Below are 17,466 nucleotides of genomic sequence, written 5' to 3'. Positions count from 1 at the left end.
AGGGCAAAAGTTGCAAGGTATTTGGAGAGGACCGTATGAGGTGGTGGAAATACCAAGCGATCAGACGTGTACAATAAGAAATGGGAAAAGGCTAGAGAAGGTCCACAACAACAGGTTGAAGAGGTTCAACGAATAAAAAATAAAATAAATGAAAATAGAATAGATTAAAAATTTACCGAGTCTGCCCGGGATAAGGCACGTGCAAAAGGAGGAAATGCCCTGCACTAGGGTTAAGTTTAGATTAGGTAGTGTAGGGAAAACGGAGCAGATTGAGAATAGGGCATAGCTAGGGACTTAAGCAAAATTTAAAATTAGGATAAAAAAAATGTAAATGGATATGCATCAACATTTCTATAATAATGCTAATTTAGCTGATCGGGTTTAAAATTAGGATGTTATCGATTTATAAGCTTATTATATTAATTTTTATGCATATCCATAATAAAAATTTGTAAAATTAGTGAAAAAAAAAAAAAAAAAAACTTTTGGCAGGCTAACTACACTTTAAGGCACACATCACACGTCACCACTGTACACACATACACTTTGCACGCACGGGTAGAACGCTACACGCACGGAGAGAAGCGGAAAGCAAACAACCGAGTTCATGGCATAGCGGCATAATATTCGATGTTCAATTTAAAGGTTGATCTGGTGCGGTTGAGCGGATGAATTTGATAGGACAAAGTTGATCGAATGCTCCCCCAGAGATTGCTCTTAGTAGAGGATTGAACAGGCACACGGCAAATTATTAGACAGCACCTTAAACAATAAGACGAAACAATAAGCACAGCGAAGCAGATTGTTCGATCCGTATACTTAGGTTGCGAGCGATGCTAATAAGCCAAGAAGCGAGAGATCCTTTATGAGAGACGAAGCGATTGCTTATACACTGCACGTTGTTGAAACACTGTGCACGTTTATTGCGACGGAAGTGGTAGGATAATTGAACAGAATTGGTAACAAGGAGACAGCATGCTTGAAATAGAAAGCACATATACAAATTTTCTTGCTATCGAAAAAAAAAAAAAGTGTAATGAGATGTAGCGACCTTGGCCGCTACGATTATCAGTTTTCGATAAGGCTACGTGTAGCCGCGGCTAAACGGGCGGCCGTGAGAACAAATTGCGGCTGGTTGCGAGAGGAGAACGAGCGAACCGAAATTCGAGAGAGCGAGCGATCGGACGAAGCGGAGTTCGATGATCGAACGGTTTTGCGGTGCGATGGCGAAAAAAAAAGGACGATTTTGTTAGCGGTTATCAAGGAGTTTGGTGGTGGTTTCTGGTGCGTGGAATAAAGATTAGTTGGTTTTGGCGTTGAATAAGATAAAAATATTTTATTTATAAAGGAGAAGGAAAGTAGATAGGCGTTTCACAAGTTAAAGGAGGTGTCCAAAAAACGAAAAGGGTTCCATATTTGGCTGTTCCTACCATATGGTTCTCTGATGACTGCTCTAAGGAGTAGTAAGACGGTGTCCAAAGGTCTCTTGGGGGTATCAAAGCGATACCCTCGATGAATAAGGGTACCAGCTGAGAACGAAATGAAGGTCCCCATAGTCGTCATACAAGTTACAGGAGGTGTCCAAAGTACGAAAAGGGTTCCATATTCGGCTGTTCCTACTATATGGTTCTCTGATGACTGCTCTAAGGAGTAGTAAGACGGTGTCCAAAGGTCTGTTGGGGGTATCAAAGCGATACCATCGATGAATAGGGGTACCAACTGAGTACGAAATGAAGGTCCCCATAGTCGCCATACAAGTTATAGGAGGTGTCCAAAGAACGAAAAGGGTTCCATATTCGGCTGTTCCTACCATATGGTTCTCTGATGACTGCTCTAAGGAGTAGTAAGACGGTGTCCAAAGGTCTGTTGGGGGTATCAAAGCGATACCCTCGATGAATAAGGGTACCAGCTGAGTACGAAATGAAGGTCCCCATAGTCGTCATACAAGTTATAGGAGGTGTCCAAAGTACGAAAAGGGTTCCATATTCGGCTGTTCCTACTATATGTTTCTCTGATGACTGCTGTGAGGAGTAGTAAGACGGTGTCCAAAGGTCTGTTGGGGGTATCAAAGCGATACCATCGATGAATAGGGGTACCAACTGAGTACGAAATGAAGGTCCCCATAGTCGCCATACAAGTTATAGGAGGTGTCCAAAGAACGAAAAGGGTTCCATATTCGGCTGTTCCTACCATATGGTTCTCTGAGGAATGCTCTAAGGAATAGTAAGACGGTGTCCAAAGGTCTGTTGGGGGTATCAAAGCGATACCCTCGATGAATAAGGGTACCAACTGAGTACGACATGAAGGTCCCCATAGTCGCCATACAAGTTATAGGAGGTGTCCAAAGTACGAAAAGGGTTCCATATTCGGCTGTTCCTACCATATGGTTCTCTGATGACTGCTCTAAGGAGTAGTAAGACGGTGTCCAAAGGTCTGTTGGGGGTATCAAAGCGATACCCTCGATGAATAGGGGTACCAACTGAGTACGAAATGAAGGTCCCCATAGTCGCCATACAAGTTATAGGAGGTGTCCAAAGAACGAAAAGGGTTCCATATTCGGCTGTTCCTACCATATGGTTCTCTGATGACTGCTCTAAAGAGTAGTAAGACGGTGTCCAAAGGTCTGTTGGGGGTATCAAAGCGATACCCTCGATGAATAAGGGTACCAGCTGAGTACGAAATGAAGGTCCCCATAGTCGTCATACAAGTTATAGGAGGTGTCCAAAGTACGAAAAGGGTTCCATATTCGGCTGTTCCTACTATATGGTTCTCTGATGACTGCTCTAAGGAGTAGTAAGACGGTGTCCAAAGGTCTGTTGGGGGTATCAAAGCGATACCCTCGGTGAATAGGGGTACCAACTGAGTACGACATGAAGGTCCCCATGGCCGCCATACAAGTTATAGGAGGTGTCCAAAGTACGAAAAGGGTTCCATATTCGGCTGTTCCTACTATATGGTTCTCTGATGACTCCTCTAAGGAGTAGTAAGACTGTGTCCAAAGGACTGTTTGGGGTATCAAAACGATACCTTCGATGAGTAGGTGTACCAACTGAGTACGAAATGAAGGTCCCCATAGTCGCCATACAAGTTATAGGAGGTGTCCAAAGAACGAAAAGGGTTCCATATTTGGCTGATAATACCATATGGTTCTCTGATGACTGCTCTAAGGAGTAGTAAGACGGTGTCCAAAGGTCTGTTGGGGGTATCAAAGCGATACCCTCGATGAATAAGGGTACCAACTGAATACAATATGAATGTCCCCATAGTCGCCATACAAGTTACAGGAGGTGTCCAAAGTACGAAAAGGGTTCCATATTCGGCTGTTCCTACTATATGGTTCTCTGATGACTGCTCTAAGGAGTAGTAAGACGGTGTCGAAAGGTCTGTTGGGGGTATCAAAGCGATACCCTCGATGAATAGGGGTACCAACTGAGTACGACATGAAGGGCCCCATAGTCGCCATACAAGTTATAGGAGGTGTCCAAAGAACGAAAAGGGTTCCTTATTCTGCTGTTCCTCCTAAATGGTTCTCTGATGACTGCTTTAAGAAGTAGTAAGACGGTGTCCAAAGGTCTGTTGGGGGTATCAAAGCGATACCCTCGATGAATAGGGGTACCAACTGAGTACGATATGAAGTTCCGCATGGTCTTCATACAAGTTATAGGAGGTGTCCAAAGAACGAAAAGGGTTCCATATTCGGCTGTTCCTACTAAATGGTTCTCTGATGACTGCTCTAAGGAGTAGTAAGACGGTGTCCAAAGGTCTGTTGGGGGTATCAAAGCGATACCCTCGATGAATAGGGGTACCAACTGAGTACGAAATGAAGGTCCCCATGGTCGCCATACAAGTTATAGGAGGTGTCCAAAAAACGAAAAGGGTTCCATATTCGGCTGTTCCTACTATATGGTTCTCTGATGACTGCTCTAAGGAGTAGTAAGACGGTGTTCAAAGGTCTGTTGGGGGTATCAAAGCGATACCCTCGATGAATAGGGGTACCAACTGAGTACGACATGAAGGTCCCCATGGTCGCCATACAAGTTATAGGAGGTGTCCAAAGTACGAAAAGGGTTCCATATTCGGCTGTTCCTACTATATGGTTCTCTGATGACTGCTCTAAGGAGTAGTAAGACGGTGTCCAAAGGTCTGTTCGGGGTATCAAAGCGATACCCTCGATGAATAGGGGTACCAACTGAGTACGATTTGAAGGTCCCCATAATCACCATACAAGTTATAGGAGGTGTCCAAAGAACGAAAAGGGTTCCATATTCGGCTGTTCCTACTATATGGTTCTCTGATGACTGCTCTAAGGAGTAGTAAGACGGTGTTCAAAGGTCTGTTGGGGGTATCAAAGCGATACCCTCGATGAATAGGGGTACCAACTGAGTACGACATGAAGGTCCCCATGGTCGCCATACAAGTTATAGGAGGTGTCCAAAGTACGAAAAGGGTTCCATATTCGGCTGTTCCTACTATATGGTTCTCTGATGACTGCTCTAAGGAGTAGTAAGACGGTGTCCAAAGGTCTGTTGGGGGTATCAAAGCGATACCCTCGATGAATAGGGGTACCAACTGAGTACGAAATGAAGGTCCCCATAATCACCATACAAGTTATAGGAGGTGTCCAAAGAACGAAAAGGGTTCCATATTCGGCTGTTCCTACTATATGGTTCTCTGATGACTGCTCTAAGGAGTAGTAAGACGGTGTCCAAAGGTCTGTTGAGGGTATCAAAGCGATACCCTCGATGAATAGGGGTACCAACTGAGTACGACATGAAGGGCCCCATAGTCGCCATACAAGTTATAGGAGGTGTCCAAAGAACGAAAAGGGTTCCATATTCGGCTGTTCCTAGCATATGGTTCTCTGATGACTGCTCTAAGGAGTAGTAAGACGGTGTCCAAAGGTCTGTTGGGGGTATCAAAGCGATACCCTCGATGAATAAGGGTACCAACTGAGTACGATATGAATGTCCCATAGTCGCCATACAAGTTACAGGAGGTGTCCAAAGTACGAAAAGGGTTCCATATTCGGCTGTTCCTACTATATGGTTCTCTGATGACTGCTCTAAGGAGTAGTAAGACGGTGTCCAAAGGTCTGTTGGGGGTATCAAAGCGATACCCTCGATGAATAGGGGTACCAACTGAGTACGACATGAAGGGCCCCATAGTCGCCATACAAGTTATAGGAGGTGTCCAAAGAACGAAAAGGGTTCCATATTCTGCTGTTCCTAGCATATGGTTCTCTGATGACTGCTCTAAGGAGTAGTAAGACGGTGTCCAAAGGTCTGTTGGGGGTATCAAAGCGATACCCTCGATGAATAAGGGTACCAACTGAGTACGATATGAAGGTCCCCATGGTCGCCATACAAGTTATAGGAGGTGTCCAAAGAACGAAAAGGGTTCCATATTCGGCTGTTCCTACTATATGGTTCTCTGATGACTGCTCTAAGGAGTAGTAAGACGGTGTCCAAAGGTCTGTTGGGGGTTTCAAAGCGATACCCTCGATGAATAGGGGTACCAACTGAGTACGAAATGAAGGTCCCCATAGTCGTCATACAAGTTATAGGAGGTGTCCAAAGAACGAGAAGGGTTCCATATTCGGCTGTTCCTACTATATGGTTCTCTGATGACTGCTCTAAGGAGTAGTAAGACGGTGTCTAAAGGTCTGTTGGGGGTATCAAAGCGATACCCTCGATGAATAGGGGTACCAACTGAGTACGAAATGAAGGTCCCCATAGTCGCCATACAAGTTATAGGAGGTGTCCAAAGTACGAAAAGGGTTCCATAATCGGCTGTTCCTACTATATGGTTCTCTGATGACTGCTCTAAGGAGTAGTAAGACGGTGTCTAAAGGTCAGTTGGGGGTATCAAAGCGATACCCTCGATGAATAGGGGTACCTACTGAGTACGAAATGAAGGTCCCCGAAGTCGCCGTACAAGTTATAGGAGGTGTCCAAAGAACGAAAAGGGTTCCATAATCGGCTGTTCCTACTATATGGTTCTCTGATGACTGCTCTAAGGAGTAGTAAGACGGTGTCCAAAGGTCTGTTGGGGGTATCAAAGCGATACCATCGATGAATAGGGGTACCAACTGAGTACGAAATGAAGGTCCCCATAGTCGCCATACAAGTTACAGGAGGTGTCCAAAGTACGAAAAGGGTTCCATATTCGGCTGTTCCTACTATATGGTTCTCTGATGACTGCTCTAAGGAGTAGTAAGACGGTGTCCAAAGGTCTGTTGGGGGTATCAAAGCGATACCCTCGATGAATAAGGGTACCAACTGAGTACGATATGAATGTCCCCATAGTCGCCATACAAGTTATAGGAGGTGTCCAAAGTACGAAAAGGGTTCCATATTCGGCTGTTCCTACCATATGGTTCTCTGATGACTGCTCTAAGGAGTAGTAAGACGGTGTCCAAAGGTCTGTTGGGGGTATCAAAGCGATACTACGATGAATAGGGGTACCAACTGAGCACGAAATGAAGGTCCCCATAATCGTCATACAAGTTATAGGAGGTGTCCAAAAACGAAAAGGGTTCCATATTCGGCTGTTCCTATCATATGGTTCTCTGATGACTGCTCTAAGGAGTAGTAAGACGGTGTCCAAAGGTCTGTTGGGGGTATAAAAGCGATACCCTCGATGAATAAGGGTACCAACTGAGTACGATATGAATGTCCCCATAGTCGCCATACAAGTTATAGGAGGTGTCCAAAGAACGAGAAGGGTTCCATATTCGGCTGTTCCTACCACATGGTTCTCTGATGACTGCTCTAAGGAGTAGTAAGACGGTGTCCAAAGGTCTGTTCGGGGTATCAAAGCGATACCCTCGATGAATAGGGGTACCAACTGAGTACGACATGAATGTTCCCATGGTCGCCATACAATTATAGGAGGTGTCCAAAGTACGAAAAGGGTTCCATATTCGGCTGTTCCTACTATATGGTTCTCTGATGACTGCTCTAAGGAGTAGTAAGACGGTGTCCAAAGGTCTGTTGGGGGTATCAAAGCGATACCCTCGATGAATAGGGGTACCAACTGAGTACGACATGAAGGTCCCCATAGTCGCCATACAAGTTACAGGAGGTGTCCAAAGTACGAAAAGGGTTCCATATTCGGCTGTTCCTACTATATGGTTCTCTGATGACTGCTCTAAGGAGCAGAAAGACGGTGTCCTAAAGTCTGTTGGGGGTATCAAAGCGATACCCTCGATGAATAAGGGTACCAACTGAGTACGAAATGAAGGTCCCATAGTCGTCATACAAGTTATAGGAGGTGTCCAAAGAACGAAAAGGGTTCCATATTCGGCTGTTCCTACCATATGGTTCTCTGATGACTGCTCTAAGGAGTAGGAAGACGGTGTCCAAAGGTCTGTTGGGGGTATCAAAGCGATACCCTCGATGAATAAGGGTACCAAATGAGTACGATATGAAGGTCCCAATAGTCGCCATACAAGTTACAGGAGGTGTCCAAAGTACGAAAAGGGTTCCATATTCGGCTGTTCCTACTATATGGTTCTCTGATGACTGCTCTAAGGAGTAGGAAGACGGTGTCCTAAAGTCTGTTGGGGTATCAAAGCGATACCCTCGATGAATAAGGGTACCAACTGAGTACGAAATGAAGGTCCCATAGTCGTCATACAAGTTATAGGAGGTGTCCAAAGAACGAAAAGGGTTCCATATTCGGCTGTTTCTACCATATGGTTCTATGATGACTGCTCTAAGGAGTAGTAAGACGGTGTCCAAAGGTCTGTAAGGGGTATCAAAACGATACCCTCGATGAATAGGGGTACCAACTGAGTACGATATGAAGGTCCCCATAGTCGTCATACAATTATAGGAGGTGTCCAAAGAACGAAAAGGGTTCCACATTCGGCTGTTTCTACCATATGGTTCTATGATGACTGCTCTAAGGAGTAGGAAGACGGTGTCCAAAGGTCTGTCGGGGGTATCAAAGCGATGCCCTCGATGAATAGGGGTACCAACTGAGTACGATATGAAGGTCGCCTTGAACACCACACAAGTTACAGGTGGTGTCCAAAGTACGAAAAGGGTTCCATATTCGGCTGTTCCTACTATATGGTTCTCTGATGACTGCTCTAAGGAGTAGGAAGACGGTGTCCAAAGGTCTGTTGGGGGTATCAAAGCGATACCCTCGATGAATAAGGGTACCAACTGAGTACGATATGAAGGTCCCCATAGTCGCCATACAAGTTACAGGAGGTGTCCAAAGTACGAAAAGGGTTCCATATTCGGCTGTTCCTACTATATGGTTCTCTGATGACTGCTCTAAGGAGTAGGAAGACGGTGTCCAAAGGTCTGTCGGGGGTATCAAAGCGATGCCCTCGATGAATAGGGGTACCAACTGAGTACGATATGAAGGTCGCCTTGAACACCACACAAGTTACAGGAGGTGTCCCAAAGTACGAAAAGGGTTCCATATTCGGCTGTTCCTACTATATGGTTCTCTGATGACTGCTTTAAGGAGTAGGAAGACGGTGTCCAAAGGTCTGTTGGGGTATCAAAGCGATACCCTCGATGAATAAGGGTACCAACTGAGTACGATATGAAGGTCCCCATAGTCGCCATACAAGTTACAGGAGGTGTCCAAAGTACGAAAAGGGTTCCATATTCGGCTGTTCCTACTATATGGTTCTCTGATGACTGCTCTAAGGAGTAGGAAGACGGTGTCCAAAGGTCTGTCGGGGGTATCAAAGCGATGCCCTCGATGAATAGGGGTACCAACTGAGTACGATATGAAGGTCGCCTTGAACACCACACAAGTTACAGGAGGTGTCCAAAGTACGAAAAGGGTTCCATATTCGGCTGTTCCTACTATATGGTTCTCTGATGACTGCTCTAAGGAGTAGGAAGACGGTGTCCAAAGGTCTGTTGGGGGTATCAAAGCGATACCCTCGATGAATAGGGGTACCAACTGAGTACGACATGAAGGTCCCCATAGTCGCCATACAAGTTATAGGAGGTGTCCAAAGTACGAAAAGGGTTCCATATTCGGCTGTTCCTACTATATGGTTCTCTGATGACTGCTCTAAGGAGCAGAAAGACGGTGTCCTAAAGTCTGTTGGGGGTATCAAAGCGATACCCTCGATGAATAAGGGTACCAACTGAGTACGAAATGAAGGTCCCATAGTCGTCATACAAGTTATAGGAGGTGTCCAAAGAACGAAAAGGGTTCCATATTCGGCTGTTCCTACCATATGGTTCTATGATGACTGCTCTAAGGAGTAGTAAGACGGTGTCCAAAGGTCTGTAAGGGGTATCAAAACGATACCCTCGATGAATAGGGGTACCAACTGAGTACGATATGAAGGTCCCCATAGTCGTCATACAAATTATAGGAGGTGTCCAAAGTACGAAAAGGGTTCCATATTCGGCTGTTCCTACTATATGGTTCTCTGATGACTGCTCTAAGGAGTAGGAAGACGGTGTCCTAAAGTCTGTTGGGGGTATCAAAGCGATACCCTCGATGAATAAGGGTACCAACTGAGTACGAAATGAAGGTCCCATAGTCGTCATACAAGTTATAGGAGGTGTCCAAAGAACGAAAAGGGTTCCATATTCGGCTGTTTCTACCATATGGTTCTATGATGACTGCTCTAAGGAGTAGTAAGGCTGTGTCCAAAGGTCTGTTGGGGGTATCACAGCGATACCCTCGATGAATAGGGGTACCAACTGAGTACGAAATGAAGGTCCCCATAGTCGCCATACAAGTTATAGGAGGTGTCCAAAGTACGAAAAGGGTTCCATATTCGGCTGTTCCTACTATATGGTTCTCTGATGACTGCTCTAAGGAGTAGGAAGACGGTGTCCAAAGGTCTGTCGGGGGTATCAAAGCGATGCCCTCGATGAATAGGGGTACCAACTGAGTACGATATGAAGGTCGCCTTGAACACCACACAAGTTACAGGAGGTGTCCAAAGTACGAAAAGGGTTCCATATTCGGCTGTTCCTACTATATGGTTCTCTGATGACTGCTCTAAGGAGTAGGAAGACGGTGTCCAAAGGTCTGTTGGGGTATCAAAGCGATACCCTCGATGAATAGGGTACCAACTGAGTACGATATGAAGGTCCCCATAGTCGCCATACAAGTTACAGGAGGTGTCCAAAGTACGAAAAGGGTTCCATATTCGGCTGTTCCTACTATATGGTTCTCTGATGACTGCTCTAAGGAGTAGGAAGACGGTGTCCAAAGGTCTGTCGGGGGTATCAAAGCGATGCCCTCGATGAATAGGGGTACCAACTGAGTACGATATGAATGTCCCCATAGTCGCCATACAAGTTATAGGAGGTGTCCAAAGTACGAAAAGGGTTCCATATTCGGCTGTTCCTACCATATGGTTCTCTGATGACTGCTCTAAGGAGTAGTAAGACGGTGTTCAAAGGTCTGTTGGGGGTATCAAAGCGATACCCTCGATGAATAGGGGTACCAACTGAGTACGACATGAATGTCCCCATGGTCGCCATACAAATTGTAGGAGGTGTCCAAAGTACGAAAAGGGTTCCATATTCGGCTGTTCCTACTATATGGTTCTCTGATGACTGCTCTAAGGAGTAGTAAACGGTGTCCAAAGGTCTGTGGGGTATCAAAGCGATACCCTCGATGAATAGGGGTACCAACTGAGTACGACATGAAGGTCGCCTTGACACCATACAAGTTATAGGAGGTGTCCAAAGAACGAAAAGGGTTCCATATTCGGCTGTTCCTACTATATGGTTCTCTGATGACTGCTCTAAGGAGTAGGAAGACGGTGTCCAAAGGTCTGTTGGGGGTATCAAAGCGATACCCTCGATGAATAAGGGTACCAACTGAGTACGAAATGAAGGTCCCCATAGTCGTCATACAAGTTATAGGAGGTGTCCAAAGTACGAAAAGGGTTCCATATTCGGCTGTTCCTACCATATGGTTCTCTGATGACTGCTCTAAGGAGTAGTAAGACGGTGTCCAAAGGTCTGTTGGGGGTATCAAAGCGATACCCTCGATGAATAGGGGTACCAACTGAGTACGAAATGAAGGTCCCCATAGTCGTCATACAAGTTATAGGAGGTGTCCAAAGTACGAAAAGGGTTCCATATTCGGCTGTTCCTACCATATGGTTCTCTGATGACTGCTCTAAGGAGTAATAAGACGTGTCCAAAGGTCTGTCGGGGTATCAAAGCGATACCCTCGATGAATAGGGGTACCAACTGAGTACGATATGAATGTCCCCATAGTCGCCATACAAATTATAGGAGGTGTCCAAAGTACGAGAAGGGTTCCATAGTCGGCTGTTCCTACCATATGGTTCTATGATGACTGCTCTAAGGAGTAGGAAGACGGTGTCCAAAGGTCTGTTGGGGATATCAAAGCGATACCCTCGATGAATAGGGGTACCAACTGAGTACGATATGAATGTCCCCATAGTCGCCATACAAGTTATAGGAGGTGTCCAAAGTACGAAAAGGGTTCCATATTCGGCTGTTCCTACCATATGGTTCTCTGATGACTGCTCTAAGGAGTAGGAAGACGGTGTCCAAAGGTCTATCGGGGGTATCAAAGCGATACCCTCGATGAATAGGGGTACCAACTGAGTACGACATGAAGGTCCCCATGGTCGCCATACAAGTTATAGGAGGTGTCCAAAGTACGAAAAGGGTTCCATATTCGGCTGTTCCTACCATATGGTTCTCTGATGACTGCTCTAAGGAGTAATAAGACGGTGTCCAAAGGTCTGTCGGGGGTATCAAAGCGATACCCTCGATGAATAGGGGTACCAACTGAGTACGAAATGAAGGTCCCCATAGTCGTCATACAAGTTATAGGAGGTGTCCAAAGTACGAAAAGGGTTCCATAATCGGCTGTTCCTACCATATGGTTCTCTGATGACTGCTCTAAGGAGTAGTAAGACGGTGTCCAAAGGTCTGTTGGGGGTATCAAAGCGACACTCTCGATGAATAGGGGTACCAACGAGTACGACATGAAGTCCCCATAGGTCGCCATACAATTATAGGAGGTGTCCAAAGTACGAAAAGGGTTCCATATTCGGCTGTTCCTACCATATGGTTCTCTGATGACTGCTCTAAGGAGTAGGAAGACGGTGTCCAAAGGTCTATCGGGGGTATCAAAGCGATACCCTCGATGAATAGGGGTACCAACTGAGTACGATATGAAGGTCCCCATAGTCGCCATACAAGTTACAGGAGGTGTCCAAAGTACGAAAAGGGTTCCATATTCGGCTGTTCCTACCATATGGTTCTCTGATGACTGCTCTAAGGAGTAGGAAGACGGTGTCCAAAGGTCTATCGGGGGTATCAAAGCGATACCCTCGATGAATAGGGGTACCAACTGAGTACGACATGAAGGTCCCCATGGTCGCCATACAAATTATAGGAGGTGTCCAAAGTACGAAAAGGTTCCATATTCGGCTGTTCCTACCATATGGTTCTCTGATGACTGCTCTAAGGAGTAGTAAGACGGTGTCCAAAGGTCTGTTCGGGGGTATCAAAGCGATACCCTCGATGAATAGGGTACCAACTGAGTTCGAAATGAAGGTCCCAAAGTCGTCATACAAGTTATAGGAGGTGTCCAAAGTACGAAAAGGGTTCCATAATCGGCTGTTCCTACCATATGGTTCTCTGATGACTGCTCTAAGGTGTAGTAAGACGGTGTCCAAAGGTCTGTTGGGGTATCAAAGCGATACTCTCGATGAATAGGGGTACCAACTGAGTACGACATGAAGTCCCCATGGTCGCCATACAAATTATAGGAGGTGTCCAAAGTACGAAAAGGGTTCCATATTCGGCTGTTCCTACTATATGGTTCTCTGATGACTGCTCTAAGGAGTAGTAAGACGGTGTCCAAAGGTCTGTTGGGGGTATCAAAGCGATACCCTCGATGAATAGGGGTACCAACTGAGTACGACATGAAGGTCCCCATAGTCGCCATACAAGTTACAGGAGGTGTCCAAAGTACGAAAAGGGTTCCATATTCGGCTGTTCCTACCATATGGTTCTCTGATGACTGCTCTAAGGAGTAGGAAGACGGTGTCCAAAGGTCTGTTGGGGGTATCAAAGCGATACCCTCGATGAATAGGGGTACCAACTGAGTACGATATGAAGGTCCCCATGGTCGCCATACAAATTATAGGAGGTGTCCAAAGTACGAAAAGGTTCCATATTCGGCTGTTCCTACCATATGGTTCTCTGATGACTGCTCTAAGGAGTAGTAAGACGGTGTCCAAAGGTCTGTTGGGGGTATCAAAGCGATACCCTCGATGAATAGGGGTACCAACTGAGTACGACATGAAGGTCCCCATAGTCGCCATACAAGTTACAGGAGGTGTCCAAAGTACGAAAAGGGTTCCATATTCGGCTGTTCCTACCATATGGTTCTCTGATGACTGCTCTAAGGAGTAGGAAGACGGTGTCCAAAGGTCTATCGGGGGTATCAAAGCGATACCCTCGATGAATAGGGGTACCAACTGAGTACGACATGAAGGTCCCCATGGTCGCCATACAAATTATAGGAGGTGTCCAAAGTACGAAAAAGGTTCCATATTCGGCTGTTCCTACCATATGGTTCTCTGATGACTGCTCTAAGGAGTAATAAGACGGTGTCCAAAGGTCTGTTGGGGGTATCAAAGCGATACCCTCGATGAATAGGGGTACCAACTGAGTACGACATGAAGGTCCCCATAGTCGTCATACAAGTTATAGGAGGTGTCCAAAGTACGAAAAGGGTTCCATATTCGGCTGTTCCTACCATATGGTTCTCTGATGACTGCTCTAAGGTGTAGTAAGACGGTGTCCAAAGGTCTGTTGGGGGTATCAAAGCGATACCCTCGATGAATAGGGGTACCAACTGAGTACGACATGAATGTCCCCATAGTCGCCATACAAGTTATAGGAGGTGTCCAAAGTACGAAAAGGGTTCCATATTCGGCTGTTCCTACTATATGGTTCTCTGATGACTGCTCTAAGGAGTAGTAAGACGATGTCCAAAGGTCTGTTGGGGGTATCAAAGCGATACCCTCGATGAATAGGGGTACCAACTGAGTACGATATGAAGGTCCCCATAGTCGCCATACAAGTTATAGGAGGTGTCCAAAGTACGAAAAGGGTTCCATATTCGGCTGTTCCTACCATATGGTTCTCTGATGACTGCTCTAAGGAGTAGTAAGACGGTGTCCAAAGGTCTGTTGGGGGTATCAAAGCGATACCCTCGATGAATAGGGGTACCAACTGAGTACGATATGAAGGTCCCCATAGTCGCCATACAAGTTACAGGAGGTGTCCAAAGTACGAAAAGGGTTCCATATTCGGCTGTTCCTACTATATGGTTCTCTGATGACTGCTCTAAGGAGTAGTAAGACGGTGTCCAAAGGTCTGTTGGGGGTATCAAAGCGATACCCTCGATGAATAGGGGTACCAACTGAGTACGACATGAAGGTCCCCATGGTCGCCATACAAATTATAGGAGGTGTCCAAAGTACGAAAAGGGTTCCATATTCGGCTGTTCCTACCATATGGTTCTCTGATGACTGCTCTAAGGAGTAGTAAGACGGTGTCCAAAGGTCTGTTGGGGGTATCAAAGCGATACCCTCGATGAATAGGGGTACCAACTGAGTACGACATGAAGGTCCCCATGGTCGCCATACAAGTTATAGGAGGTGTCCAAAGTACGAAAAGGGTTCCATATTCGGCTGTTCCTACCATATGGTTCTCTGATGACTGCTCTAAGGAGTAGTAAGACGGTGTCCAAAGGTCTGTTGGGGTATCAAAGCGATACCCTCGATGAATAGGGGTACCAACTGTTGCGAACGCGACAAAATAAAATTGAGCTAAACTGACAGGCATGCAAGAGTTAGATGAGAAACTTAAATAACTAAATATCTTTGTTTAGGATAAATTCTCATCGGCAAATATTGTCTTAGGAAAACAACCTTAAGTCACAGAGAGGCCTCATACCGCGAGAAAGACGAATTATGGTAACATGTTAGGGTATGTCATAAACATCTCAAAAAAGGGACAATATCCAGACATATGAAAACTATAAATAAACTCAAGCCATGTAATAAAATACGAAAGTGAAGAACATAGGCCGAAAAGGTTAACGCTAGAACACAATGCATACATTGTCATTGCGCGATTAGTTTCATGAAAGAACGATCAACGCACGGTCGTAGGGCAGTGAAGGAAAGACCAACTTGACGAATAGAACAAAACGACGCGCAGGCAATAAGCAATACGAAAATAGGATACGCATTTGAACCACAGATGCACGATGCATTACCCATGGTCATAAAACGATAGGGGTAACAATCGCCAGATATTGTAACATTACAGACCTCCTACACTAGCGACGCCTGGCAGGGGGTCAACGCATCAGCATACCGAATTAGGAAAAAGGAGATCGATGTAATGCTATTTCATGTTCTTTTTCCCACGGAATTTTAGTATATAAGACAGCATTTTTGAGAATAAAGATCGACTTGTAATCCAAACCTCAACGAAGAAACTTGTGTTTCATTTGTTTGGGTATTTATACAGAATCGGGAAGTTTCACCTTTGCCTTCCCTCCGGAAATTGGTTACGCACTTTGGTGTCTCCCCACTCCGTCGGAAGAATTAGGCGAAATCAAGCCAAGCAAGAACCACGGTTAGATACTTCTCTTGGTTATCCAGGAAAAAGGCTAATCGTCTGATCGAGCTAGGCATTCCCGTTGTCCACGCCGAGTTAGTGTAGTGCGAGTCCGCCGCTAAAAACTTCTCCTGGTTTTCCAGGAAAAAAGGTTAGCCGCCTGATTCAAGCAACTCTGACAAGGCCAGGAATCTGCGCGGAGATCTCCGAATCGACCATTCCTTCGCGTGGTCGGTTCAACAACGGTTCGTTATCGAACTAACAATGGTGGCTCCAGAGAGGAGTTGTTAATATCCGCGCGCGTTAACAACTCATTCGAGCGAACTTACGTTCGTGGTGTGCTGTCGCCAAAAAGAACAGCCTCTAACTGAACCCGCACCAAGTAGTGCTTCAAAAGGTTCAGATTCAATTCTGCGCTCGTGAAAATAAAGTGAATTGCAGCGAGTGAAACGGTTTACAATTAATACACGTAAGAACTTACAGTGCTATAAGTTAACCGATCGAGTGCCGTTGCGATCATATCAATGTGCACAAGTGCAGAACAAATCGGAGAGCATCAGTGAGTGCCAGTGCGTGATATAAGCAATAAACACGGCTCCGAACTAACCCTACCAAAGGGTAATAAAGTTCTTTCAAAAAGGTAGAACTAAAAGGAGGTACGTTATTTTACTATCCGAGAACATAGTGTTACAATACGGCTCCGGAGTGAACGAAAAAAGTTTCCCATCCGAAACAAACTCGAAAGTAACTTTAAATGTTTAGCGAAGACGTCTATGCTTACGAAAGAAATCGTGTTTAACAATCAGTACGTGGACAACCGCGGAATAATAAGTTAACCGAGTGAATGACGTTGCGATTGCATTAAAGTGCTCGAGTTTAAACAAATTGAGGACATAAAATTTCCAGTGCATAAAGAAGCTTATCAGCAATAAGCACGTGGGAAAGAGTTCTCGTAAGGCGTATCTTAACGGAGTAAGACAGTGACTATTGGCGCAGATGGTTTTTTAGTACGACTTCGGAGAAAAATTATCAGCGGATCGGAACCACATTGAACTACCGAGCACGTCAAGGAAAGGTAACACCGAAAACGGTAAGTCGAACTTTCTTATCTATAGCTCAGAGTAGGAATTTAAAGATCCGCCGAGATGCCTTACAAATTACCACGAACACTTCCGGCAGTTGCCGATTGTGCGTGGCGGAAGACACTTCCGAAGAAAGCATGATTTCATGCTATGAATGTGATAGGTGGTTCATTTAAATGTGCCAAACTAACACGTAAACCAAAGCCGGAGAATGCTGGCTTTGCGTAAATGCCAGAAGATAGCATATGAACTTAATAGATTGCCAAGGAATCCACTAGTAAGGATACAGAGGCTATGTTCACACGACTATTGATTGGTCAACAAGAACAATCAAAGGAGCAATTACAAGAATTTTTAAAAGCAGTAACAACTATTGCGGGCGACAAACAAGGATCGCCGCACATAGAAACGCTATTGAAAAGACAATCGCTTATGCAGTTGCCGAGATTTGGAGGGGATCCTGTAGAATGGCCAAATTTTAAGCAAACATTTGATGATACTAATGAGGAGGGAAGATTCTTAATTTAGAGAATTTAAACCGCCTTAAACAGGCCTTATATGGACCAGCCCTCAAAAGCGTTCAACAATTAATGCTGGATTCTTCAAACGTGCCAGAAATAATGACACGCTTAAAGAACTCCTTCGGGGAGAACAGATTTAGTGTATCTTGAACTACGTAATAATCTGTATAAAATCCGAGGAGATTCCAAAAGCATTGTCGCGGAAATGGTGAACGCTTTAGAAAACCTCAT

The 17,466-nt window shown here is 45.2% G+C and overlaps 1 long non-coding RNA gene across 1 annotated transcript; it reads right to left on the bottom strand.

Moving 5' to 3' along the window:
- Positions 1-331: 331 nt before the first annotated feature.
- Positions 332-1,310, bottom strand: LOC118516607. Its single transcript, XR_004907958.1, has 2 exons — positions 820-1,310; positions 332-762 (listed from the first exon to the last, which is right to left on the bottom strand). It is a non-coding gene; the product is annotated as an uncharacterized LOC118516607 (long non-coding RNA).
- Between the last annotated feature and the right edge of the window lie 16,156 nt (positions 1,311-17,466).

This window comes from Anopheles stephensi, unplaced genomic scaffold (assembly GCF_013141755.1).
Source record: "Anopheles stephensi strain Indian unplaced genomic scaffold, UCI_ANSTEP_V1.0 ucontig358, whole genome shotgun sequence".
Lineage (NCBI taxonomy): Eukaryota > Metazoa > Arthropoda > Insecta > Diptera > Culicidae > Anopheles > Anopheles stephensi.
The sequence above is the reverse complement of the archived record's forward strand: the minus strand, read 5'-3'. Positions and strand labels throughout refer to the sequence as shown.